This window comes from Polyergus mexicanus, unplaced genomic scaffold (assembly GCF_030449975.1).
Source record: "Polyergus mexicanus isolate NDT 795.1 unplaced genomic scaffold, iyPolMexi1.0 SCAF_4, whole genome shotgun sequence".
Classification (NCBI taxonomy): Eukaryota; Metazoa; Arthropoda; class Insecta; order Hymenoptera; family Formicidae; genus Polyergus; species Polyergus mexicanus.
Genome location: NW_027223324.1, coordinates 5,785,468 through 5,812,738, shown reverse-complemented (window position 1 = coordinate 5,812,738; position 27,271 = coordinate 5,785,468). Strand labels below are relative to the sequence as shown.

The 27,271-nt window shown below is 35.7% G+C and overlaps 1 protein-coding gene across 5 annotated transcripts in view; it reads right to left on the bottom strand.

Annotated features, from left to right (window-relative positions):
- The window catches only part of Ipk1 (Inositol phosphate kinase 1), a 103,276-nt gene extending 77,015 nt beyond the window's left edge, over window positions 1-26,261 (bottom strand). For 3 of the 5 annotated variants that reach the window (XM_070294278.1, XM_070294282.1, XM_070294281.1), the window contains exon 1: window positions 25,959-26,261. The gene's annotated coding sequence lies outside the window, so the exon portion shown is untranslated. Of the gene's footprint in view, window positions 1-3,557; window positions 3,844-25,958 lie in introns of those variants that run through there. The other 2 variants (XM_070294279.1, XM_070294280.1) reach the window with 2 other exon arrangements.
- Between the last annotated feature and the right edge of the window lie 1,010 nt (window positions 26,262-27,271).

Here is a 27,271-nt window from a genome sequence, read left to right as displayed (position 1 = left end):
GGTGACGTATTAACGTCACGAAAAAGCGCAACGAGAGAAAATTTTTACCACGTATAACGAGCGTCATAAAATTCACGTTGCTTCTTTGGCCCTCGCGGAAGAGGACCTTGTGGGGAGAACCTGTTTTTGTGACGTACAAGGGAAGCTCAATCCGTCCCGTTATACGAAGACCTTGAGTCGACAGCCAGTCAGTCAACCAGCCATCCATCCCCCAATGGCTGCGCGCGACAAGATAATACGAATAAAACGCGATTATCCCCATTGAACAATGGGCAATCCGAGCCATTGGATATTCAAACACAATTTTCATTCCTACATCTTTCTGTCCCACCTCTCTCCGGTCGATTGTGCGTCGTAGACTTAATTAAGAGTACACTGAGAGACCCATTTCGTTAAATAAAACAAAATTGTTTCGTTGAACCATTTTGTTGACTAAACATGTAATTTAGTTTGATTTAATAAAAATTATGTTACTGGAAAGAAGTTAAATGTTACACCAACAAACTATTTTATTTCCATGCGATTGTTTATCTGAATAAAATTTTATTGTTGCGATAACAAATTCATCCATCTCATCGCGTTCTAAATAATTGTACTTGTTACTTGAACTAGATCGTTTAGTTGAATATCATAAGCTATTTTGCGCATTCGTGTGTCACTGCGCAGTCAATTGTTATGCAGCGTAGTGTGATGTGCAGTATGCAGTGCATCTTCAATCATGGCGAATTCATCTGTCCGGAAAATACTGATTAGTCTCTCGTTAACGACGAGAGAATTGAAAAGATGGAGAATATAATCCGTATATCTTTTTCTTATCGTATCACGAGGGACAACTATCAAGTAAATTTCTTGTTGAATATGGATAAACTTTGGTTGATGTAACAAAAGCAAATGCAACTGCAGTTGGAAAATTTGGTAATACTGACACACAAATGTGATTCAGTGAACAAAATTAAAATAAAAAACAACAAAAAAATGTGATTTTATACAATTAATAATTTTGTTCACTGAACCAAATTTGTGTATTGGTATTACCAAATTTTCCAACTAAATTTTGTTGTTGTATTAATTAAAAGATTTGTTTACCCATATCCAAACAAGAGATTTAGTTGATTCAAACAAATTTTATTTTATTTAACAAAATGGGTGTATGAAATATAATATTTTATATGAAATATAAGGAGCAACAATGTATAACAATAATTAATAAATATACCAAATATATTCCAGAAACGCCCCGAATTAAACGATATCAATTGCCTCGAGAGAGACCTAAATTACATTTCGTTATTGCTACATCCGCAATTTATGTGAAGCCAAACATAATTAATAACGTATAATTACTAATGTATTCCAGGTTATATTATTAAAGCCAACACAATTAATGATGCAGGGCAAACTAATCATTAGAGTTACATTGCGATATATAATTAATGTCAAATTGAAAATCTAATACTTAAATAATTGCACTTAGTCTGATATTTTTTATTCAATTTATTTATATATTATTCAATTTCGCTATAAACGTAATTATTCGTATAAAAATACATCTCAACTAATCTAATATTTTACGTCTCTCTCAATTCTGAACTGTCTCTCGAAACATTTAATATCCGTGACAATTTTCCGTAGTTCCTACTGAAAGTCTCATGTTTCTCATCTTACACTACTCTTCTTTCGCAGCAACCGAGAAAAAACTACACGCACAATCCGTGTTTTTGACACGTATGTGCACGCGTGCAGCTGAAAACGCGCGTTCTCCATTTCGGAAAATATGAGAACATGGGGGCGACATATTATTTCTCTCCCCCTTTATATACGACATCTCCGCGACGCTCCCTCTTTGTCGTCCCCTCGACGCAATGGAAAATCTGCGCGTATGCGAGGCAATCAATTTTTATTGAAACAATATTTCGCGATCACGCTACGCGATTCGTGTCAAATCAATAAATACTATAAACGTCAAGATCGATAAATTTCGGGAAAATCAAAGAAAATCTCACGTCATAACGGGGGGCTAAATCTTACTTTGAGGTTCTGAAAATGAAGGCGATTTTTGAGAATTTTTTTAAAGAAAAGTATAAAATATATTAATTCTAAGCTTTGCACGTTTATTAAATAACGTTTCCAACATATCCTGAATTTTTTTCAAACAAAATATTTGTTTCGAAATTAAATTGGTCTAACCAGGATATCTAAAAAAAAAAAAAAAAAGAAAAAAAATGGTAAACATAATTCCAGCCGTTATAGTCATGTAAAATAAAAAAATTAAAAAAATTCTTAATTTGTACGAGTGTGATTATCGTGTAAACTAGAATTAAATCGATATTTGCAAAATTCAAATTTTGCGACTTGCAAAACTAATCAATTTTTTTGGTGAAAAATGACCTTTTTTTTTTTAGATTGCCCTTTTTTATTTTTCAATATTTTTTTTTTTTTATTTTGGTTCACGCGATTGCCACACTCATGCAGATTAAGAATCTTTTTGATTTTTTTAATTTCAGATGACTATAACGGTTGGAATCATGTTCGCCACTAACAATAATTTTTTTTTTAAGACACTAGAATTAATGTTTTATATTTTTCTTTAAAAAAAAAAAATTCTCAAAAATCGCCTTATTTTCAGAGTGTCAAACTAGGAAGACCCCTTAAATTGAGTTATCTAGCTGAACGCAGCGAAAAATGAAATGAAATTTTGTGGCTTTGAATATATACCGAGGGGAACGTAATTTTAAAACAATGCATAAATTTTATTATTTTCATAAAATATGTATCTTCATATCGCGGTATAATATTATCAAAAAAAAAAAAATAAAATAAACGCGATAAAAAACGAGCCTGAATATTCGAATAGCGCGCTAGACCCTGACCGTGGATTGCCTTTTACCGGATGACAGCTGGCGAGGGCCAGATGTTGGTCGTTAATGGACTGTACGGGTCTCTCAAAGTGGCACCAGACACGAATCCCCCCCTTGAACTGCCTAAAATTCGTCTACGAGACAAAAGATTGACAGATCTCGCCGGAAATAAGAGTGAGAAATCGTCCGGGCGAAAAAAGCGCCGAGTATTTTATTCACGATTCATTGAACGTCGTTCTTTAAATTTACCTCATCGAGACAATCGCTTGAAATTGCTCTTTCAGCAAAAATGTCAATTGACTTCCAGGTCAAATTATTGTTAGGGGAAAAGTAAATTTCTACAAGACCATTAAAGTACAGAGTGTCCGAAAACGTACTCAAAAAATTAAGTATTAGGAGCAATTAATTTATCATTTATTTTTTAAAAAGATATTTAATAAAATACTTTCAAAATAAAATATCAAATATTGAAATATTTAATAAAATAGACTGCATATAATTACCGGGACAAAAAGATTTCATTAAATATAAATACTCGAAAGATGTATGATGTATAGATGAGAAAATTGAATTTTCTTGTATGAATAACGTAAATAATTTTAAACGTTAAAAACAATCTTAAAATATTTTAAGTGTGTCTAAAAATATTAATTGAGATATTTAATTTTACAAGTAATAAATAACTTATTAATTACTCACTAAATAATTGCTTCTTCTCTATTGTCCACATTGCTTGCTGCTCATTCGTGGCACTCACTCGAATCGCTACGATATCTTCACATGTCGCTTCTCGCGACATGAATTAATCGATTACACGAGATAATCGTCGCTTATAATAATGTTAGAAAATGATCGAAAAGTAACGATACGCGGAGCATCTAGGAATGTTGCGTACTTGCTCGAGTCTCACGCACGAATGACGTGAAAAGGACATACGGCATGTAAACAATAAAGTTCTACGTCGCGCGCTTACAACATTGTGTACATATTAGGGCAGTTACTATATTCGCGTCGTTCCATTACAAAATTTTATTTAATACTTTAATATTTTAATTATAGATAAATAATATATAGACCGCGCAACAACTATAGGGTAATTAATTTATAAATTGTTTGGTAGTTGTGTATGTTTAATGGTAATAGTATAATTGCGTATTTATTATTTAAAATTAATAACTTAATTTTTATTTTATTATACGGTAATATATATATATATATAATCGATATTATTCTTATAATAGATTTTAAATTTTTGATTCTAAAATACTTGAAATACCTTTCTCTATGTAAAATATTTCAATTAATATTTTTATCAGTTAATATTTATTTCATATTAATGTATGTGTGTATTTGTCGTATTTTATAATATATTGTCTACATATATAATTCAAATTAATATTTCTTATACAATTATATTATAAATATTTCAATTTTGTATTCAAATAAATCTTATTTGTTGTATTCAAATCAATCTTGTATTTGAATATTGTATTTAAAAATTTACAATATTTGAATTATTTATATAAGAATAGAGTTTTTTTTTTATTTATCGTATCTTTCAAAAAAGAGCGTTTATATCTAAAAAATATTCTTTTTCGGTAATTATACAATCTATTTTATTAAACATCTATGTTTAAAAGATGAATAGAAAATTCTATATTGGACAATGCTTGTATAATATCGTTTCCCTCGATATATTAAAAAGGCATTTGCACTAATAAATTCTCTTTATAGATACAAAGAAAGCAAAAGGATTATCTATTGTCCATATCTTTCTTTCCACGACATTCTCTTGTAAATGCTCTCTCGCACACGAGACATTAATTATAAAATAAGGCTCTACAAAATAAAGCTCTCATTCTTCTTTCCAACGATTACACGCGTAAATAAAAAATAATTACATTTTAGCTCAGCAATAATTCACGATTCGTGACGCTACCTCCTAATATTTTATTTATCGTATATTATTTTTCACGCTTTTATCGCGTCTTATTTATCAAAATATTTTTATTATTATAATTAATTGAAAAAACAGTATATTTTTCACCCGATATTTTATAGAGTGTATTTGCTTTCGTTATATCTCAATCAAAGAATATATAATAAGTTCTTTAAAATTGTATCGAGCATTAATTTGTTTTGATAAATAAACGATTCTTATATTGTGATTTATTGGAGAAACGTTAAATTGCATCGATATTTTGGCTGCCGCAATTTCGTCACTCGAAAACGATTGGGAAACCTGGTTATACGCTTTTAGCGAGTATAAAATCCGGGCTTTGACAACTGATATCGATACGGTATGAAAGATTGCGTGGGAGGGGGTTCATGCCCCAGGTGTTCACAACGAAGGTTATTATATATTCTAAGGGTAGTAAAAAAAAAAAAAAAAGCGAGATGCTATAGCACGGTTATGAGCTGCAAGTTGTGGACTTGGCAACGAGTTTTCCGGCCCAACGACTTACAACTTGTTAATTAATTTAGGACAAATCGAGCGTAATGTTGCAAAGCCGGGCTTCACCGGAGGTGGACGCAGTTTTTATAACGAAAGAAAATATACGAGATGTCTTTAAAGATTCCGGCAAATACTGTAGAATTATTCGTCGAGAAACTGCGAGAGTTTCGCATATAAGTAATTTCTTTTTCTTTTTCTTTTTTTTTTTCGATTAAATATGAATTTAAATATGTAATAAAAATATATATTATATTACAAAAACTTTTATTCAAAAAAGTTAAAGAAAGAAATTTTATAATAATTAATAGAAATGATTTTAAAATTAAAAGTTAAAAAAGAAATTAAAATTGGTAATTTTGGGGGATTTTTGGTTAAAAATGAAAAGTAAAAAAAAAATTGTACATTAAAATTTATTATATATATTTTTGTATATATATATATATATATTAATATAATATATCTAATTATTTTTGATAAATATATAATTATTTAATTATTATTATATAAATTAATTATTATTATATTATAATTTATTATAATTATTATTATATTAATATAATTATTGAATTATTATTAAATAATTATATTTATACATATAATCATTTATTATAAGTCATTAATATTATATTGTATATCTTTAATTATAATGTTTAATATATTAAAATCTTGAAGGTAAAAAAGAAAGAAAGAATTTTCATAAAACTTATTAATATTTATGAAACTCTATTTTTTTTATAATTATTATAGTTTCCTTTGAACATACGTAATCACGGCGCGCTTCGCGCACGCATTGCGTAAGTTATACGCATCGTATAGAAGTATATAGAGACATGAATGTAAAATTCGTGTGTATTTTAGCAGCGCGAAAAATCAATCGTAGCTTTAAAGCTTCATCGTGGAAAAAAAAAAAAAACTTTCAAGGAGGGAGAAAGAGGGGGGAGGTGTGGGGTGCCCATAACTGGGTTGGTACCCACGATTATACTACTATTTACTCCCTACGTGCGCGGAGTGCATCGATGCTTACACGCATGCTGGCGATCGATGCGTGAAGCCTCGGGGAGGCAAGGGATGAAAGGAGGAAGAGAGGTAGGGTGATGGTGGGGGGGGGGGGAAGCGAGGAAGGATGGTGAGGGGTGAGGTCACGCCGGATAGACGAGGGGCGAAGGGACGCAAATAAAACGAGACTGCGGAGACAGCTGGTCGTTCTGCCCTCGGGACAAACACAACGAACCCACATGACGCAAATGCGCGCACACGCTCCCGTGGACACACGCAAGCGCGCGCGCGCACATACGCGCGCAGCCACGCATACTGATTGTTCCCTCTCCTCGTCAACCCTTCGCGAGAGACCGATATATACGGAACCAGCTTGCAACAGTTTTCCGAGCGCACGCACACAGAGGAGACTAGATCGAACGGTATCGATAACAGATATATTAACGCTGCGAGTCTCGCAAGCATTCGGGCAAGTATCGGACAGGTGTCAGCCGATCGAGCGAAAATATGCACACATGTGTAGCAAAACACCATTGGATTGAGTGATTGATTGATTGATTGATAGATAATACGAATGCAAAGAACAAATCGTCGCGTTGAGCGCGTCTAAATCCAAAATCATATCGATGAGAGAAGATGATATTTTCGCAGCTCGAATTTCTTTTGAATGATACTCATATTTATATCAAAATACCAAAATTCTTTTTTGGCTATCTTAACCCTTATCATCTCTTGTGCCAAATATTGCGAGGAATCGATTTCTATAAAAAAATTAGGATGGTCCCATATTAAAAAATGAAGATGACCTTCAAATCTCCTAAGCGCCTCCACCTTAAAAAAAAAAAAAAAAAAAAAAAAAAAAAAAAAAAAAAAAAAAAGTTCACTTCCACAAGTTCATTTCCCCCTCGATACCATGCAACTTTTATTTCAAACATTTTCTCCTATCTCCAAAATTGTAGGAGTTATTCGGGTGGCCTGTCTCAGATGCCCCACCCTGTATTAGCGATAAACGTGCAGCAGCCTCGCTCATTTCCTTGTTTTAATTGCGCCTATTAGAATTTTAGGTCCGAGAAGTCTTGAATTTCATCTCTCGTTTATCGCGAATGATTAAAGGACTAGCGGGTCCAGCGAGTGGGTTTCGATCTTGCCGCGGCTCGATGGCTTTCGCTTGCGTCGCTTTAAAAGCTTAAAGCCAACGCCTTGAAAGGGGAAAATTGTCTCGCGGCGTTTTATACATTTTCTTCTCTCTCTCTCTCTCTCTTTTTTTTTTTCGTTGCTTCAGCAACGGCGACGGCGTGAAAAATACGCGAAACGAGGCCGCGTCGGCGCAGGATGAGGCGTGCTTATTAGTGGAACGAGGCCAGATCAACGAGGCCAAAGGAACATCTTTATCGCTCTTCCTTCAAGCAACGCTCCGTTGTTGAAATCGCGCTACCGTTAAAACCGCGCACTTTGTGCGTCTGTTTTGTATTTAATCATGCGTCATCGGCAACAATCTCCCGCAGGCGGTACGACGAAAAAAGATGAAACCTCGAGTTTTGCATACATTTTATCGATATACTATCAGGAATAGAATAAAATTGAAATAAAGTCTTTTTTTTCTGTATTTTTTAATTGGTCGTTTATGTCAATAGCAATTTCTGTCGTAGCATTTCTTTCTATTAGCATTTCGTTCTATTTCGTAAATTTTATAGAGCGAGTGAAACGAAATATACATATTACATGAAGTAATGTATGTACTAAATTGAAGATGGGACCAGTTTCGCCCGCATGGGACATCATGGTCAATTCGTCGTAAATTTTTATCGATAAAATGTCTGCCGGTAATGTTGACTCGCCGGAATAAGATCTTCAGAGAAGCAGTATTCTCTTTATACGTATAAAAGGGTTTGCTAACTTTATAACATATTAATCTGGCATACAGGATACTATGCTAAAAATTCTAGATAGTAAGATTGAATCAATTGAAATTTATCGAGAGGGGATTCCAACGCAATCAATTAAGAAGATAAAAAAAATGAACAAACTTTTTTTTAAAATTGAGTATATTTTAAAAGAAGTTGTTTTCCCAGTGTGGATGGAACCTGATGTATCGACGATAAGCGATAAACTTGCGTAAAATGGAGGGAGTATAAATATTATAAATGTTCGATGATGAAAATTGTCGCATCATGACTCGAGATCTATTTATCACGTTGCAGATATTCGTTAAATAAAAAATTTAGTGGTCTCACACACATACATACGATATAAAGGACAAGATTGATAATTTCAATTTCGGGGATATCTGTATACAAAGTGAAATATCATAGTCTGACTTTCATACCATGACTTGACCGCCATCATCGGGGTCTCTCGATTAATCGCGTCTGCTACGTACAGCTTCATATCAGTTGCAGCGTTGCCAGCGTTTACACTATGCGCTCGGTAATTCAACAGATGCTCAACTGAAGCATCTGCCAAGGACAGAAATGATTGGGCGACCGGCGAACATTTCGCCGGTTGGCTGTCTCGATGCCACGGGATATAGTAGAACTTTTGATATCGTTTTTATTTTTGATTTAATAGAACTTTACGAATTCTCTGACAGAATCCGATGTCATCGCGAGGATGACGAACTAGCGGGTGGACAATCATTTAAATTTAAAAGGCAGACGGTGTAATGTTGCCATGCCAACACGGTAGCATGAGTCGCATGAATAATCTAATGGTTCCTTTGTCTCCGCCGGATATATATGTATTTATTTCGAATCACGTCGTAAGTAAGGTGTGGGCTTTCATAACCCGGCTCATTATACGACCAGCACGTAAATGTGTGTATGTATATGTATGTGTGTGTGTCCATTATCGTCCCAAAGGCTCCTTCCTCTCCACCCAGATTGGCGCCTCTCCTACCCAGAATCTTTCAGAGTCCCTAGAAATAAGAATCTGGCCTATTCTAGTTTGATACAAAATGGCGTGCTGTATATACAGAGTGTCCCCAATTTAAATGGCAAAACTTCAGGAGCGTGTAAGGGAAAAGCTAAGACAGAAAGTTCTTTAGAGATTTGCTCGTTTTTGCTCCATTTTGGAGAAACCCACAAAAAAAGAAATAAAACAAGTTTTCGTTTTTTTACTTATTCATTTACATTTTATTTATTTTATCATCTGTTTAATGCAGATATTGTTCCAAATGTTGCCCTCTTGCAGCAATGCAAGCATTACATCTAGCACTGACCTCATTAATTGCAGCTAGACATTGTTCTAGTGATATTTGGTGCACTGCATCTATGATTCGGTCTCTTAACTGCTCTCTTGAATTGATCGGCACCGTAAAGAATAACATCAAGTGTTTACATATGTAAGGAATCTTGAAGCAGAAAGTTTATTCGGTGGCAATCGACTCAAGAGAGCAACTGACAATGAGAGATTGAATTTTTGCGATTTTCATTGAAATGGAGCAAAAACGAGCAAACCTCTAAAGGACGTCTCGTCTTAGTTTTTCGATCCCCTATACGCTCTTGAAGTTTTGCCATTTAAATTGGGGATACCGTGTATACTTATCACTATATGTACCCGGCATAACGCGTGCATATGTGTGCATAAATTATTATACTATTGGCTGATTTTTTAAAACGTCATCGCTAATTGCGGCTACCATTTCGTATCGAGCCAATCAAAGATTGAACGACATGGGCCAGACTCTTACTTCTAGGGATCCTAGAATCTTTCTTCGATCGCTTATCCCATCAACATAGTTTCTCACGCTGTTTCGTCATTTTAACGTCAATAAATCTCGCAAAGTATCTCGCGGCGTTAAATCGACACGCGGCAACGTGCGCCACTTGAACTCGTTTGAATTCATCGCCGCGTCGTCGCGGAAATGGTACGGAATTTATGCGCGTCGCAAAACGCGCAAATCATGTTGGACGATAAGAAAACCTTTCGGGCGGGAAGGTTGCGGCGCAACATTGAAAATATTTCTCACGCCAAGATTATTCAGATGCTTCTCTTATACGGCCAGCATTGTTTCTAATGAAAATATTTACCCGTATAATTACGCTCGCGAGAGAGAGAGAGAGGTTAGAACGATCATTACAACGTAACATTATGTAGGGGGAGGGGGAGTAGCCTATAATACCGGTCGTAACTTTGTTCAACTACTCCTAAACTCTGAATCGGCGAGCACATGAATAGCGCGACGCCATTAAACTTCGGGTAGTAATAGCATATCTGGATGCAGTCGTCATCGTGATACGCAATCGGATTTAGTGTCAACGTATCCCGTGTAAGAAACGAGACACATGAATAGAAAGGCGACGCCGGGTTACGTGCCGATTGAATAAAGAGCAATTTTACGAATTCCCGCTAATTTTCCCCGCAGTAACGACGAATGGATAACCGAATGGTAGACAAATGGAATTTGTAAAATGAGAATTATTCACACTGACACGTACTCATTTCCATAAAATAAACTACCAACGATACAGAAAGAGAAAGAGAGAGAGAGAAGGAAGGGAGAGAGAGAGAAGCGAATTTTCCATTAAATCACTAATTTCATTAATCAAACTTTCAATTTCGATTTGTATTTACCCGACAGTATCGCCGTGATATTTTCATATAAAGCAAAGCGAGATACACAAGTAAACTACATAATTATAAATTAATTTGCAATTATTTTCAAAAACTGTATTCCAACTTTACAACATTATTAGAGAGCGTCGATAAAACGCACCAACCTCTCGATCGATCGTACGTCACGTGATATCCTTTCGTACAGGAAACAGATAAGCGATCAATAATCTCCACGAACAATAACCGTAAAGGTTATTCCCTCCTACCCCCTCTCCCCTTCCTCCTCCGTATGCAAAGGCAATCTCTATCCGTTTATTACAGCGGACATAGTTATCGCTAACTGAACGCCATATTAAGAACGGCTGTTTGACACCGCGAAACCATTGTAAGCACGAAATCCTATCGATAATCAACGGTAGCTCTCGTGTGCGAGCGTGATTAAGTAGAAACTCGATATTATTAGATCCGAATAGTACTCTATTATCGATAAATAACTCCCCCTTTCTTGAGCAACACGTAGATATACACGCGAGCGATCAACGTTGTAACATAAATAATCTAAACATACAATGTCTAGTCAGATTATTACTAATAATAAGTGCTTGCTATAGACCTTTATCGATCTATACGGATGGTCCCGGGGATCCTAGATAGCAATTGTAAAATGTTACACGGTCCTTTTCAGGTACGAGTAATCGATCAAAGTAAGAAATGGCAATATTTCCCTCTTCTCTCTCTCTCTCTCTCTCTCTTTACGTCTCCTTATCTAGCCTTATCCGTTGTTAACGATTATCGATTAGCATTTGTGATATTCGTGGAAATGATGTCGGGAGAGAACTCGTCAATGCGTATTTCAGCCATAAAAAATCTGGCACATGATGCTTAAAAATGTTTTGGCTGTATAATAGTAGCAAAAAAAAACTATCAAAATTTTAAAAAAATATTTCTTACTTTTATATTGTTTAAAAAAAAAATTAATAAATCCGGATTATAAAAAAAATTAAAGTATCACAAAATAATATGGTTTTTAACGTCTTCGAAAAAAAAAAAAAAAAAAAAAAAAAAAAAAAAAATCTAATTTATGACAAAACTTTTGATCGTGAATACCCTCTGAAATTAACTACGAGAAACAAAAAAAAAAAAAAAACGAGTGATTTGTAAAAAGAGAGAGAGAGAGAGATAATATTTTTCTACAATTTTTAGTAAATAACTTTTAAACGAATAAATAGATCTACATCAAGTTTTGCATAAATATTTATTAGTTTTCTTAATATATATATGCAAATTTTTATTTCGTTGGCAATGTTTTTTCCTTGTTAAATTTGTCAATAAGTGCTACGCTATTTTCCATAAGAATTAATAAAACTTTAAACTTAAATAATTTTCAAAACATTAAGAGAATTATGCTCAAGTTTCGCACAGATTGAGAGATCCATTTCGTTAAAGAAAACAAAATTATTTGGTTGAACCATTTTATTGACTAAACATGTAATTTGGTTTTATTTAATAAAAATTATGTTACTGGAAAGAAGTTAAATGTTACACTTACAAACCATTTTGTTTGCATGGAGTTGTTTATCTGAATAAAATTTTATTGTTGCGATATCAAATTCATCCATCTCATCGCGTTCTAAATAATTGTACTTGTTACTTGAACTAGATCGTTTAGTTGAATATCATAAGCTATTTTGCGCATTCGTGTGTCACTGCGCAGTCAATTGTTATGCAGCGTAGTGTGATGTGCAGTATGCAGTGCATCTTCAATCATGGCGGATTCATCTGTCCGGGAAATACTGATTAGTCTCTCGTTAACGACGAGAGAATTGAAAAGATGGAGAATATAATCTATACATCTTTTTCTTATCATATCACAAGAGATCACCATCAAGCAAATTTTTTGTTGAATATGGATAAACTTTGGTTGATGTAACAAAAGCAAATGTAACTGCAGTTGGAAAATTTGGTAATACTAATACACAAATGTGATTCAGTGAACAAAATTAAAATAGAAAACAACCAAAAATTTGATTTTATACAAATAATAATTTTGTTCACTGAATCAAATTTGTGTGTTGGTATTACCAAATTTTCCAACTAAATTTTTTCGTTGTATTAATTAAAGGATTTGTTTGCCCATATCCAAACAAGAGATTTAGTTGATTCAAACAAATTTTATTTCATTCGACAAAATGAATCTCAATGTACTCAGAAGAAATAGTAAAGCAATCCACGAAATTTTCATGCTTTTATCAATATTTTGACATATGACACATACATCCTTAATCCCGAATTCATTTTTATATAACGGTATCGCGCTTATAGCTCGTTCGGAAAACATATCGTGTCCATGGTGATTGCCTCTCATGGTCGCTCATAGTCCCCCTTCCGAAAGAGAATGCTGTTATAGGGGCCGTTCGAATTATAAGCTCGATCCCGAAACGAATCGTGTTCAATACATGTGCATCGTACATAGAGACAATACATGTACGCGCATTCAGGTTTGCCCTAATATCGTCGCCCTTAAACGCTATTAAGTCCTATGGGATTGCGTGTCACAAATGAGAGAAGCGTTTATTCTTTTCTTATCTCTTTAGGGAGGGAATTACGTTCTCGGTATAACTTGGCTAGCTAATCGATACTTCTGAATAAACAGAGTATGTCGATACCAAAGTTTGACGATTTTCCGATTAAAATCCCCCCGCGCACAGCGTGGGAAGATCACGGAAAAATTGCGCCCAGCGCCAATGAGGGATAGGGTGACGTGCGGGCTAGAAATATAAGGGGACTAGAAAACAGAAGGGAATGGGAACGGGAACGCGGACGAGTTGGACGCTCCGTTGAAGAGCGAAATCGAGAGAGCCGACCGTACGAGCGCCGGAGTCTGGAATTGGAAGGGGGAGGAAGGGGGGAGGGTCTTTCACGAGGAGAGAGAGCCATAGCGCGCCATAACGACCGGGGGCGGCGAACGGGGCGATGGAGGAGGGGGAAGGGGGATCGGGCGATCGGAGGAAAGCGCTCGAGGGTTGAAGAGGCCCGTTACGCGACGTAATAACCAGCGCGAAATCCCATTTCGGAAAACATTTGCGCGAGATTGGAGAATGGTTAAAAGAATTGCACGCGAGTTTAGGAGAGGAAAAATGTAAATGTGTGAGATATCCTCTGGAACATAAGCAAATCCGCAAAGCATTCTCTTCTCCTCGAGAGGGGAAAAGGGACAGAGAGAGAGAGAGAGAGAGAGAGAGAGAGAGAGAGAGAAAGAGAGAGAGAACAACTCGTGTTTACCTATATAGAGCTTAAATTTACCGTGCAATTCACGCGCTCGCGAACGTGCGCATCGAGCACACTTGATTGTATGCACATATGTTACATGCACATTTTGCATCGACGCTCTTCTCGTATTAATTACTGGAATGTCAAATATACACGATGTACGGTTAAATAAAAAAAAGAATAATTTCAGCTACGTCGTTAGCATTTTCCTTCGATAAGTCACACGTCTCATACAGCACCGAAAGATTGCAGAAACGTTGCATAGACCTTGCATTGAAACATTGTAATATTGCATGGAAATTGCGAAATGTTTCTGCAATGTTACTGCAAGTCTGCGGCAACGTTGAAATGTCCGCTCTTAGAAATATTACAATGTAATATTACAGTAATGTTACGGTGCAATGTATTTGTAATATTGAAATGCGTTGCTACAAATATGCAGAACGCTTTAAATTTGATAGATAAACTTTGAAAATATATAAAGACATCCAAGAGAAATAAGAAAAAAAGATTGTGATTTTACGCAATTACGAGTTTTTTCTCTCTTGGATGTCTTTATATACTCTCGAAGTTTATTTATTAAAATCTGAAATATCGTGCATATTAAAAAATTATTATCGAATTTTTGGTATTATATAGGAATGGAAACTATTTAACAATTTCCTGTTATCTATAGTTAACATCGCTATTTTATAAATAATTTACAAGTTTAAGAAAATAGTAGTGATTAAATAATTTCATTCATAAAAGTTAAAATTTTACTTATATAGATATTAGACTCTATTTTACGTCGTAAGTAGACAATCAATGAATAATTTTAAATTTTTTGGATATTTATGTATCCGATTACTGAACAATCAGTTCAATATCTGAATTCCCTGTGTTGGGATTGTATCGGATAAATTAAACTGATAAAAAAATAGTTATATCTTTAATCTTATTAGCCGCTCTTTGCAAGCTTTATGTAATCATCGTGACTGAAACTTAAATGCGGGATAGATAACACAACGCGCGCCGCGTAGCGGTAAACAAACGAACTAGCGATTACCGAAAACTGTTTTTTGTAATGTTTTTGAAATGTTGCTGTAACATTCTCATAAAATATTACAATTACATGTTCCAATAATGTCTCAACAATATTACATTGCAACTTGCAAGATTGTAATATTACTGCAATGTAATTGCAATGTTCTGTGCTGTATGGGGTGTAAGACGGGACCTCTTAACATAGACATTCTTTTTCTCTTTTGACGTCATTGGAACGCGTAGGTAGGTGTAGATACGAGAGATGTACAATGTGTAATATTAATAATCGATTATCCAGAGAACTTTGCTTTGTATAAAAAAAAAACTGCCCTTTTCACGAAAACTCGATCCTTTCCGGAGGTAGCGGCATCGCGAGCTGCAACCTAACGGGAGCATCGGGTGAAAGAAAATTATGGGATCGAGTCGCTCGGCGATCAAAGCGAGAAAATCCTGGACGGAACGAGGAGAGAGCATCTGAATATGCGGGCGAGGATAGCGTGGTCTCTTACTAGACTAGATCGTCCTGACCGTTTCGTCAAATGGAGAAATCCTTTCCACGGCGACGATGACCAACTTTCGTCGATCGAGGATCAAAAAATGCCGAGAGAGATATCATCCTCCGAATGAGAGAGACGGATGATCTCATCCGCGACTCCTGGCGCGGATCAGCCGCGTCAGTCAATGTTGCCGAATTTTCTGACGACGCAAAAAAAAGATTGCCGGCTTTGTACATGTAGTTACAGAGAGAAGGGGAGGGTATATGCGTCGGATGAGAGAAAGATCGAATGAGAGAGATGCGCGGTGGCCGGATGGGAAGCAAGAGTGGGACCGCATGAAAGCCACTGAAACAGGGTAGGGTAGAGAAGAGACGGAAGAGGCAGGGGAGAGAGATCGCCAATAGCGTAAGACCGAGATATATAACTTTCAATTAATGTTAAAGACAATACTAAAGGATATTAATCCTCCAACCTGAGACATGACACTTGAATAAAACAAAGCTGCGGAAATTTTGACATCTGACAAATGTCAACGGGCGAAGCGTCGCTGTCAAAATTTTCTGTCACCTATAATATTATCAGCTAAAATATATGCGTATAATGAAAATTTGACTATGATGAGCAGTAACGAGACGAAAATTTGTCACAAGCGCTATTATATCGCTTACTTATATTCTTCGGTCCGAAGGCGAGTGAATGAGAGCTCTCATGAAAATTGCACATAAGCGACTTTCGTCGGCAGATGCGACTTAATATCGCAGCAGGTCGCAATTTGACGGGGCCCCGAGAGAGCCAGCCAGCCCGTCATCGTCGCGTCCGTCTTCTTCCGTTTCGCGTTTTTTGCGGATCCGCTACACAAAGGGAATCGGGCGAACTCGGGGGGCCGGTCTCCCCTCGCGATTACGCCAATGGGTCCGACCCAGCGAGGCAGCACGGACAGCCGGCTGCGCTGTTGCCAAGCGGAAACCACAAACCGGCGGCATTTTCTTCTTCCACGAAGACACACGAACAACGGCGTTCCGCTCGCCTACCGTATTACATACCTCGTATACGTAGAGGAAGAGGAGGAGGGGGAAGAGGAGGGGGAGGAGGAACTCGCCGAAAGAGGGTGGTGGCGGAAGGAGGTGAACGTAGGATCGAAATACAATCAGACGGAAGATTAAGACGGGAGATTACCAACATATTATGAGACTACAGCTGCGAAAAGCGACGCGGCCAGAATATATAGGAGCAAATGATCTCCAAGCGATCTATGGACGAGACATATTCGTCATTATTTGAAAAAGACATGCGTTATCGACTGTATTCGACAATATGCTAATGATTAGTTTACGATGTCTGAGATAACGTGTGATCGGTGATCCTGGTGATAAATAGCGGATGAAAAAATTATGCTCGTTTCACATGTCGTTATCATCAACACAAATGAGCGATAATAATGATAATTATTATCAATTATTCGCCGCGTCTCTTTTCACTCGCTGACGTACTTAATTATACAGAGAATCGAGGCAACTTGTTTTTTTTTAATTCCAACGTATTATAAAATAATCGACGAACCTATTCATACTAATGTAAGAGATTAGAGATTTATATATATATATATATATATATTTATTTATATTTCTGAGCGCAGCAAAACACGGATATCGATCACGTGGCAATGCACGCGCGTTTAAATGTTGCATGTAATGTACGAATCGATTAAAACAATTATGTCGCATGCTAAAATTAAATCGGCACGTTTCGCGACGGGCTAAATAATAATCGTGCAAATAAAACCCGCGATCGCAGAGATATAGTCGAATAAATTGGATAGATTGCGAATTAAAAAAATAAAACGACTCGCATTGTACACAGAGAGAAAAGTATCCTTGGATTTAATAAATTTTTTGTTGAAACCAGAGAAATATAATTTTTGAAATGGTCCAACCATACTAATGTTCGAAGTAACAAATATTATTGATTTTTAAATAATATATTTATTTACTTTATTTAAATAAAATATTTTCTGAATAAATTTCATCTTTTTTCAACTTAAACTAATTATTATTATATTATTCTTTCAAACAATTTTATTGTTTTCTTGAAATAATACTCTTGTTTTATTTGAAAGATTCATTATGTGTTGCTTTGAATAATTTAAATAAAGCTTGCAACAAATATTAGAAATAAATATACAGGGTGTAACAAAGCGCCCGTATCAGCAGTTTTTTGAGGAAACGACGCATTTTCGTGAAAAATGTTTCATGCAAAAGTTGTAGAGCTCTAAATGGCGAATTATATAATAATATTAGTATGACCTTGAATAGCACCGTCAAGGTCATATAAAAATCACTTTGAACTTTTTAAACAAACGGAATCCCCCCCTATTTTGCATTACATATTCTTGTAGCTTACCTCGAGAGCTTTCCAAAACACTATAATAAAGTATTTTTTTCATCAAGTACTTTTTGAGTTATTTTATATTTTAATCTGACATATTTTGATATAAAAAATAAAATATTTCGTAAAATATTCAGTTTTCGATAATCTTACCGTAATACTTTTATTACAGAATAATGAGACAAATCAATTAGTATGAAAAAATAATTGTTTTTAAGAAAATTATTTACAATGGTTTTTTTTTTTTTTTTTTTTTTTTTTTTTTTTTTATACAGGGTGTAACAGAGCGCCCGTATCAGCAGTTTTTTGAGAAAACAATATATATATATATATATTATGAGTCAAATAAATAGATATATTAAATTTAAAAAAAAAATCTTTTTCTCTGTTTATATTATTCTTAGATTAGGAGATCGCGTTTTAAGTAATTGCGGAACGGAAGAAAATAACCGCGAAAATACTTCGAAGGAATGCGTGCGTGTGATCGAGTTTCGGCAAATGCGTGTTCGTGCACTTTCTTTGTTGCTCGCGTGGACGCAACTTGACGCACGCAAAAAGCGTAAAATATTGTAGGAAGTGATTAGAATTTCAGCTGCGTAAAACCGCTACCAGACTTCCTCGTAACACCCGTTTTCTACGGGCGAACGAGGTCATATTAACGAGGGACATACACGCCATACGACGAACACATAATGAATTATTTTCCCCGAGATATCTCGTATATTATATACACTGTAAAAAGATACGTCGTCGGAATATATTTTCCAAACCTATCGATGGATGATGAATCGAATTATACAGATATGATATAGAGAAGGAAGCAAATATAATTTAATTGAAACCAGTGAACATTGCTGTTTTATTAATAACAGTCACAATTGCTGTTTTTATTTAATATACAATGATAAAAATAGATAAGATAATATAGATTAATGAAAGACAAGCGAAACAATTATAATAAAAGTTTATGATACTTCAAGTGCTGTTATTATATTAATAATAGTATCTCGAATACCGTTCTTAATAAAAATGTGTAAGATGTGATAGAATAATTCAGAATACAGAATTACAATCTCTCTTAAATCTGCATTTCATGAATCTATCGCGTTTATTTTGCGGCACGATTGTCTATACTGAAAAAAGAAAAATTATTAACTTGCCTAAATCCGTTCAACTAATTACCATTTTTTTTTTAATTGAAATAATATTGATTATAATAATGATATTAATTGAAATAATATTAATATCACTTGTATTATATTGAAGGAAACTAATGATTATATATATATAAAAAGTTGTTAACTTAACTAAACCTGTTCAACTAATTAACATTTTTTAAATTGAAATATTTAAATCAGATATACGTCATGTTAGATCTAATATCCTATATTTGACTTAAATATATAAATATTTCAATTTAAAAAATAGTATTATAATTAGTGATTTAATCAAGTCAACAATTTTTTTTCAGCGTATAATCATCAGTTTCCCTCAATATAATTAATATAATTTGATTCGATTATCGAAAATTACTAAATATTTTACAAGATATTTAATTTTTTATATCAGATTAAAATACAAAATAACACAAAAAGTAAAAAAAATACTTTATTATAGTGTTTTGGAAAGCTCTCGACATAAGCTATAAGAATATGCAATAAAAAGTAGGGGGTTCCATTTAAGAAATTAAAGGTGTCCTTGACTTGACCTTAACGATACCATCCAAGGTCAAACCAATGACACCATCTTATGTTCTCCTCAAAACCATACAATTTTTGTTCAAAACGTTTTTCTCTAAAATGCTTAGTTTTTGAAAGAAAAGGGGTGTACGGGTGGTCTAGGGCAACCTGTATATCCGGATGTGTTCTCTCGTGTGATTCCTTTCATCTACATAAATTTACAACCGCGTCGGCGACCAAACCAACCAGAAGGCTCCTTCTTCTCCTTGCGATTCGATTGCGTGACGGTATTAAACGGTGCGTAAACATGTGTTCTCTCTTTCTTCCTCTCTCTCTCTCTCTCTCTCTCTCTCTCTCTCTCTCTCTCTCTCTCTCTTTCTCCTGTGGACGATACGGCAGGAAGTTTCGCAAAAATGAAACGTCCCGAGAAGACAATGGGAACTTGACTTTTGACGGCAGATGTGCCGTTATCACGCGATCAATCAAATTATAACATCGGCGTAATTCCGATCGTGTTGAATCATTCACGAGTATGTCTATTTTAAATTCTTTCGAGTAACGACACTTTCCCGGAATGACGGAATAATGTGAAAAATATTACGATGCTTGCATGATGTAGGAATTGAATTTCGAATTAGACAGCCGTATATTTTGTACTTCGTAAAATTGATTACATTAAGGAAAAAAAAGTTGTTAACTTGACTAAATACGTTCAACTGATTATAATTTTTTTAATTGAAATATTTAAGTATTATGTTAGATTTAAGGGGGCATATTCCATATGAAATGTCGAAAAAATGAGTACATTTTCTAGATTCTTTTTTGCAGAGCGACGACTCGATAAGAATTTTTAATTTTTTTACAACATTATTAGTTACTAAAATAAAAATTTACAGCTTGATTTTTTTTTTTTTTTTTTTTTTTTTTTTTTTTTTTTTTTTTTTTTGTTAGAAAGAATATTTACAGAGCTCCTCCAAATTTTAAGTGGCTGCACGGTGTGCATGAATACGTTCGCAGATCACATCCGAAATCAAAAATATAAGTTTTTTTTTTGTTAAACATATTAATTGCTATCTGTTATCCAAACGTTCTTTTAATAAAATTTTAAAAATTATTAGGTGTACAACTTTGCCTCCGCCGTTTTTTTTCCGAAATTCGAGGTTTTATTGTAAAAAAACTGGTTAGGCGTTTTGAAATTGCTTGTTGAGTCACTCCCAATGATCGTGCCAATTCTTTTTGACTTTGACTCGAGTCTTCATTAAGTAATACCTCCAATTCTGCATCTTGGAAAACCTTCTCTCTTTCACCGCTATGCCGGTCTTCGACGTGAAAATCACCGTTCTTGAAGCGTTGAAACCACTCACGACACGTTCTTTCACTAATAACGGCTTCACCATAAGTATTTGAGAGCATTCGATGAGCCTCAGCCGCAGATTTCTTCATATTGAAGCAGAAAATTAAAACCTCCCGCAAATGACGAGAATTTGGCTCGTAAACTGACATTGTCAATCGAGAATAACTTTATGATGCAGACACAAATCGACTAATGCTTCTATGGGGTTATGTTGACAGATGCCCAAGTTTATTGCATGACGTCTATGATCTATTTATTTCGACCACTACTTACCGCTAAAGCCATCTATAGGAAAACGGCGGAAGCAAAGTTGTACACCTAATAAAAAAATGGCGGCGTGTTCGGTTTTTTTTTAATCCATCTTTTTTATTTATAACAAAAAAAAATGAAAAATCGAATTTTAAAAAAACTTCGCTAGCAGATGCGGTATCTTATTAAGAACCCTCATGCAAAATTTGCATTCAATCCGTAGCCCGAATTTTCATGCACACCAGTGCATGAGAACGTAAATCTGCAAATATTCGCATAACTTTCAAAACAATTTTTTTTTTCTAACCTGAGAATTTTCATTTAAATACTTAATAATATTGTATCAATATTAAAAAAAAAAAAAAAAAAAAAAAATGCCCTGCAAAAAAAAATCTAGGAAATGTACTCACTTTGTCCCCTTAATATGTCGTATTTAATTTAAATATTTCAATTAAAAAAAAAAAAAAAAAAAAACGGCAAACGCGTCGTTGATCGTTGATTCAACGTGAAAACTAATGGCCCCGACATATTTCTAACGCGCAGTATCCTCGTTGCGGACGGTGATTGAGTTTCTGGCAGCTCAAAGAAAAGAATAAAAAAAAAAAAAGAGAGAGAGAGAGAGAGAGAGAAAGAGGAAGGACGAGGCACGATCGACGGACCTTGTATCGTCTCTATCTCACGCGGGACGATCTGGAATTTCCTCCGACGATTAGATCACCTACGGAATTGCGCGCCGAAAAACTGACGATATCCAAACGTTCAGGAGAACTGAGACAGGAGACGCTATAATATAATAGTCGCAATTGTAGCGTGAATATAGGCTGTAAAACCGCTTACGTAGCTCGCGCGATTACGATGACAGTTATACACAAGCCGGTTTTACATTTCGGCTTCGGATCCGTTTGCGACGCTCTTTTGAAACGCGCGCTCGCGCGAATTTCAGGCGCTCGAGGTAACGTGATGATTTTGAAATATTGGTTGAAGCGAAATGTCATAATTATCGACAACGATTAAATTTAAAACTTTTTTTGTCGGAACGAAAAAAAAAAAAGAAATCCACGATAACACGATTCTGATTTTTCCTTAAAATGACACGAGGGAATTTCGATGACGACGCGACAAATAATTTCGACAAATCCGTGATGAGAAAAAGAGTTGAGCGATAGAGACCGATACCTTCCGCCGATGACCTCGAAGCCAATCGGCAATTTTACAATACCTTGATCTCCCGTGTTTGCGCTCGTCAGAGGGAGCGAGAGAGAAAGAGAGAGAGAGAGAGAGAGAAGGGAGAGGGGGAAGAAACGCAAACGCGTTGTTGCCACGTCTCTCATCGAGAACTATGGACCGTCCAAATACGCTTCTTCCAGAACCCTCCGGCATCCTCTGGTCCCCTCTTTTCTGGCTCGAGCCTTAAAGGCGATATGGGTATATCTCTTTAAAGAACCAGCCAGTGACGCGACAGTGGTGCTCACGATCGATAATTTGCGAGACGCGTCGCAAATGTCTATACGCAAATAACAACGATTTGTCATCTGCGTGTATACCATGTGACTGTTACTCGACGCGTAATCTACGTTAGACAATGCGTTATAAAGATTATATCACATCTTCTCTTTCCTCTCTTATTTCTAAAGATAATAGAAGCCTCACTGAGCGAGCCATTTTGTCTGAAATGAAATAAAATTGGTTTGAATCAACTAAATCTCTTGTTTGGATATGGCCAAAGAAATCCTATAATTAATACAACAAACAAAATTTAGTTGGAAAATTTGGTAATACTAACATACGAATTTGGTTCGGTGAACAAAATTATTAATTGTATAAAATCAAATTTTTGATTGTCTTCTATTTTAATTTTGTTCACTGAATCACATTTGTGTATTAGTATTACCAAATTTTCCAACTGCGGTGACATTTGCTTTTGTTACATCAACCAAAGTTTATCCATATTCAACAAGAAATTTACTTGATGGTGGTCTCTTGTGATATGATAAGAAAAAGATATATAGATTATATTCTCCATCTTTTCAATTCTCTCGTCGTTAACGAGAGACTAATCAGTATTTCCCGGACAGATGAATCCGCCATATGATTGAAGATGCACTGCATACTGCACATCACACTACGCTGCATAACAATTGACTGCGCAGTGACACACGAATGCGCAAAATAGCTTATGATATTCAACTAAACGATCTAGTTCAAGTAACAAGTACAATTATTTAGAACGCGATGAGATGGATGAATTTGATATCGCAACAATAAAATTTTATTCAGATAAACAACTCCATGCAAACAAAATGGTTTGTAAGTGTAACATTTAACTTCTTTCCAGTAACATAATTTTTATTAAATAAAATCAAATTACATGTTCAGTCAACAAAATGGTTCAACCAAACAATTTTGTTTTATTTAACGAGATGGTGTTCGATTAAAAAATTATATTTGCGTTTCACAAGATGAAATTTCCAAGAGTGTCTAAAAGATAGTTATATATCTCAATGACAATCATAATTATGGATCAACTATATCCATCGACAAACCGAAGCATCCCGATGAATTCGAACCAGGTGATATTACGCGGAGGAGAAGAAGCGTAAAAAGAAACTCATCCAACGAGAAAGAGAGAGAAAAAAAGCCAGACATGCTCCTCGACTTCGATCAGGTGTGTCGGAGCTAAAACCTGTTGGCTCGCCTTCCTCCTTCCCTTTGTAAGCGAGACAGGTGGTTATAGGGCTCGTCAGCTTTCGGCTTCCCGAATGACGGAGAGAGGAAGGAAGAAAATGCGCGGGGCGTGGGGTAGAACGCGGGGAAAACGATCGAATCTCATTCGAGGGATCCAATTTTTCCGGCCCGAATGCCGCCGACGCGCTCCCCGTAAATCCTCCGACGAGGGGGACAGACACGGACGAGGTCGCACGAGGCGAACAAAGGCCTCGTGCAGTTGGCGTAACGCATTCGAGAGATGCGAGGATTTGTGAAATAAGCGGCCTTATTATTGCGAACGGGCCATGAATCATGGGCTTCATAATCGAGTCTAAGGCTCCACTTTTGCGACTGGATGTCTACTTTCCACCCCCTCGGGGACTATCATCGCGAAAGGAAGAACGAGCGATTTGAAACGACGACAATTTCGTTTTGTCTTTTCGAATTAATCATCTTACGTTAGATGCAGGGTGTCTACTTAAATCTTGTAAAAAGTTCTCTTGAAAATTCCCTGATCTTCCAAGAGTATTTTTGTTCAAAATTCTAGGTAAAGAGAATATTTTAAAGATTTTTTCATGCAATTTCTAAAAATAAATCTTTTTATTGTACGTGTTTTCTAATGCTTTTCACTCATACGAAGGACAAACACAAAGCCACTTAAGTTTCAAGCGCTACATTTAATAAATAAATAATATAAATGTACTATGTAATATAAATATAAAATAAATAATATAAATAATATAAATGTACTGTGTAATATAAATATAATATAAATAATATAAATGTACTGAGAAAAAAATTGAATAGCTTTCGTTAAGACAAAAAAATGTTTAACTTGTATATTATTTTCATTTTTTTATTACTATTAAAAATTAAAGTAAAGAATATACTATGCATATTCAGTATTTTATTAAAACATTAAATATATAAACAGCAATATATATATATTGCTGTTTATATATTTATATATCAGCGAAGAACGATTACGTCTATTTTCACGTAATGCGCGCGCAAAGTTTTCTACGGAGTCGCAAAAATATTGCACCAGCTGCACGCAGGCGCAGACGAGCATTCGCGGCGGCACAAGATCCCCAAGTGCACTGACCCCTTGGCCGCCATGCGAGAGGCGAATGTGTGTAGGAAAGTGATAGTTATGAATACTTACGTACGATCGTAATACACACGTCGCTTTATTACTTCCCTCTAAAGCCGCGATATCGACTTCCGTCTATTCGATATTGGCCCATTCGATCAACAGCTGTCCTTAACGCGACGCTTCCAATGAGTCATCCAACGATACGTCATTTGCCATTCTCTTTTTATTTTTACAAATAATAGATGATAATGCAAATTTATGTACAAGTGTGTTCGTGCGAAGTATATATATATATATATCTTTTTCTTTCTTTTATCGATTTAATTTTGCCTAAGCATTTTGACATATATATGTAACTTTATTTATTCGCGAAAGCGCAAAAAATGTTACAAAAAAGCATATAATCATAATTAATATAACTGTTATAATTGAGTGTAGACAAGCTCGAGATTATGGTATTAAATTATGGTTTAAAATTAAATCTCTCTCTTGACCGTAATTTATATCGTTCTAAGAAACGCAAGAAAAATATTTTTCTAGTTCTTTCAATTCATACGTAGCGATTAGAATTAGTACTTCCACCGGTTGATAGCCGTCTTTCGCGGACGAGTTTATCGAAAGGAAAATAGAAAATAAAATCAGCCCGCAGCTTTCGTAGTATGCCACAGAGGGCGGCACACTCCGCGCACCTGATTCCGAAACGGAATGGAAAAAGGCGCTGCGAGCGCCACCGGCCGACGTGTTCGAGAACACGCGGCTTAATTCGGAGATGATAAATTTCTACTTGTCCAGCGATAAACAATCGAGAGGTTAATTCAAAGGGATGTACTCACGTACTCTCGTCCGTCTCGCTGCAACAGCGTCATTGTTGGAACTGCGACCATCGTATCCGACCGCTAACCGTCATCGTCGTGGCGCGGGAGCCAGCGAACCCCGTCGTCGTTTCGCCAGGAACACGGTTACTCGTTGCGTCACTCGCGGCACAAGCACTCGCGCACTTTCGCGACACCGTGACGTCGCGACGCGTCGCTCGGCGCGCGTCGACGACGATCACGAACGTATTTTACTCGTCACGGAAGACGCGAAACGTCCGAGACAGAGCCTGTCAAACGCGGGACAGCCGCATGGCATGGCGACCGCGGGAGCAACTCAGCGCGTACGGCGCTTTAAACGCTACGTCACCGTCTCTAAGCCGCGCCGTCATTGGCCGCTGCAGCGCGCGCCGACCAATCAGGCACGCCCTTGCAGAATCGCGCGGGAAGCTAAAGACGCTCGGCTATCGTGCGCGCCGAAAAAAGTTTCCCCGAAAAAAATAAAGGAAGTTATTCTTGCACCGGTCGACTCGTCGATTCACGTGATACTTTAATAAAGACGATTACCGTGACGTTAATTATCCTGATTGTACGATATCACACATATATATGTATATATATATTCGAATGCCAACGATATTTACATTCAACACTGTAACTATATATATATACATATATATGTTTGAATTTTGCTTCCAGTCATTTTATGAGATAGATTCCCATGAGTTAGATCGAAGAAGTATTAAAAAGTAAAGTGTAATATTCTTGAGCCAATTTGAGTTTTGCTTCCCCAGTCATTATGAGATAGATTTTCATGAGTTAGACGAAGAATAAAACGTAACTATCACGCGTTGAAAAGTGAAGCGCAATATTTTTGAGCCGATTTATTATTAATCTACACACACACTGATACTGATAATATTATTATTATTACTCTAATCATGATTAAATAAAAATACAACGCGGTTAATTATCTCGATCTAGATATATGTCACAAGTACAACTACTTCGTCAACAATATCCGATTTTATCGATTTAAGCTTGATATATCTTCGAAATAACAAAATGTCTTTCAAAAAGACACGCAATAACGGTTGCAACATCGAGATAGACGAATTTAAGAAGAAAGGAGATAAATTGTGACTGATACCTTTGAAAAGCCCTTTTCTATTTGCAAACTTTTAATCGTTCTATATTTAATCTTTGAAGAAGAAAAATCCATTTATGGAAAAAGAAAGATCCTTTGTTTCCGATTCTCACTAGAACTTGTAGAACTGGTCCAGAGTGAAGTTTGTCGCAACGCGCGTCGTCAAGCGATGCCACAACGTATAGGT